The following is a 2814-nucleotide window of genomic DNA, read 5'->3' on the forward strand; positions in this document are numbered from 1 at the left end:
CCAAATATGCTACATGCCCATGGAGCTATTTGGAAGAAAGGGGATTGCTATCAAGCCATAAATCCCCAATCAAATATGGGCCTAAGTTTCAAAACCCTCCTTATCGCTATACTAAGGATGGCATATACTAAGGATGGCATATACTAAGGATGGCATCTGAGATACATATCTGTGGCTTACACCCACGATTGGACAGCTCAGTCAGAAGGCAGTTTTATGCTGGGAACAAAGGAATCATACGAGTGGTATTGGGCAAATAACACACGATGTCTAGGATGGCTCACTAGAAATGTGTCCCCAAATAATAGTACTTCAGGCTACTGACTGGTTTGCTACTGACTGGGCAAGGCGACCTGGCATCAGATGGCCAGCTCCAAACGGAATCCACTGGATATGTGGAACCAACTTGTGGCCCTGGCTTCCTCCAGGGTAGATAGGTCGCTGTACTTTAGGATTTCCCTGAATCCATGGGTGCATTACTAAAACCATTACAACCCCAGCTAATCTCCCCAACTTGAAATAAAGATGGACGCGATCTGTTTTTAAATGGTATGATCACTTAGCATCCATTTTTGTTCCATCTGCGGGACTAGAGGATGTCATGTGGCATGTAGAAGCCTTTAATAAATATACTACAAAGGCACTCAATGATTCACTAAATGGCATCTCCCTACTTAATACCGAATTGTCACAGATACGCAAGGCAGTCCTACAAAATAGGATGGCCTTAGATGTCCTGAAAGCAGCCCAGGGTGGCACATGTGCAATTATCAAGACAGAATGTTGTTTGTACATCCCAGACTATCACAAAAGTATCACAGGACTAATTAAGGATATGAATGCCCAGATTAAGGCTCTACAAGGTCCCTCTCTCTCTTTTAGTGATTGGTTAAGTTCCTGGCTTGGAGGAGGGCTATGGCCAAATCTCCTTTTCGGGCTTCTTATTCTTATCGCCTTATTAACCTTAATATGATGCTTTGTTCCATCTTTCTCTACTTGGTGCCGAGACTCCATTGCTACAATGACTACACCACGACAGACGATCCTTATTGCACGCGAGGACGCCTCTTCACTGTCAGCGCTGGATTCAGCTGCCTCCACCTTTCGTAACTCCCTTATACATTCCTACCCTGATCAATATTGACCCCAGTAGGTAGGGACAGCTCTACGCCCCCATTCAGCACGAAGAAGTTACAGAAGATGAGACCTTCCACCTTCATCCCCCTTAAAGATTTAAGGGTCAAAATTGTTCAGGGGGGAATGAAGGAGCAGGAGGCTGGCTGAGGACAAAGCCAAAGCTGGCGCCTTGCACCCCCCCCCTTCACCCACTCCCCTCCATATGTGTAGCATTCCTCAGGCTCCCCTGACTGCCATAAAATGATAAATAGTTAACTTGCAGAAATCACAGTCCTGCAGGGTAGGAGTCTCCCTTGGTTTGCAAATGTCCTTGAAATTTACAACAAAGAAGTTACCTTACCTTTGATAGCCGGAATGTAACATTTCACCAGGAGACTCCCAATTGTCATTATGTTAGTGCCTCATTAGAGGGAAAGTGGCCTTGGCTTGATAGTAACCAGGCCTTCAATATCCTGATAGTGCTTTTTTTTTCCGCATGCGTGGGCTAACCGGCCAATTCTGCTTCTGTAAGATTGCATTGTCTGCTTTCGTGTGCGGGTCCCCTGACCCAATCCACGGACGCCAAGTATGCCTGTTCAAACTATCAATCAATCAGCTCAGCCCCACCCGAAACTTGTTTGTATCTGTCTATAAAAATCCTGCACCGACCCAGCTCCGGACCTCTCGGCGTTATTGGCAACGAGCAGCGCAGAGGTCAGGTTCGAACCTGCAATAAACGACCCTTGCTGCTTGGCTTTGACTCATGTCTCTGGTGGTCTTTTAAGGTGGGGTAATATTCAGTTGGCATTACACCCCCTCTCAAACATTGTTTATATCTGTGAATGCTTTTCCTAGTTGGTTTCAGGGCAAGAGCACTCTTCATGGGGAAGGGGGGAAGGGCAGGACCCGAAGAGAGACCTAGTGGACTCTGACCTGAACCGAGAGCTAGCCTCAGGGCTCAATCTCAAGAGCCTGAGATCAACCCCTGAGCCAGAACCCAGAGTTGGGCACTTCACTGAAGGTGCCGCCCAGGTGCTCCTCAGCTGTTGTTGACCCATTTCTGGAGACGGGCGCCTGCGTGGCTCGGTTAGTTCAGGGACTGCCTTGGGATCAGGTCATGACCCCGGGCAGGCAGGATCTCCTACCACCTCCCGCTCCCAGATCCTTGGGGAGTTGGCTTCTCCCACTGACCATCTCCTCTCTCATGCTCTCTGTCACTCATTCTCTCTCCATGAAAGAAAGACAAGCTTTCCAAAGTGTCTGGAGCCTTGTTGGATGGGCTTGAATGTGGTGGATCTCAGGGAGTTTTCTCATCGCATGCAGACACCTTGAGGATAGCCATGTCTTTCTAAAAGGATCCCTTGTTGTTCTGCAATGGTTTCTTTCTCTGTTCACGGATCGGGTGTCTTTCCATTGTCTCTTCTCAAGACCTCGGAAAAGCAGCCTTTTAGGATTCCTTTGGGTACATACAGACTAGCCCTTTAGATCCTTTCTCTTTCCACAAAATCTATACTAGCCTCTGCATCCCCCTATGTAGAGTTTATTTTTCACTGACCTATCCAGGTCTTTTCTTTCAATAGAATTTCAGTCGTTCATTCTGAAGGTCATTGTTGAAAAGTTAAAGGTGAAGTCTACTAACTTGCTAGGCGTATTTTCTTTTTCCCGTCTATTCCTTCCTCCCTTTCTATCTCTCTATCT

Source organism: Mustela lutreola, chromosome 3 (assembly GCF_030435805.1).
Source record: "Mustela lutreola isolate mMusLut2 chromosome 3, mMusLut2.pri, whole genome shotgun sequence".
Taxonomy (NCBI): domain Eukaryota; kingdom Metazoa; phylum Chordata; class Mammalia; order Carnivora; family Mustelidae; genus Mustela; species Mustela lutreola.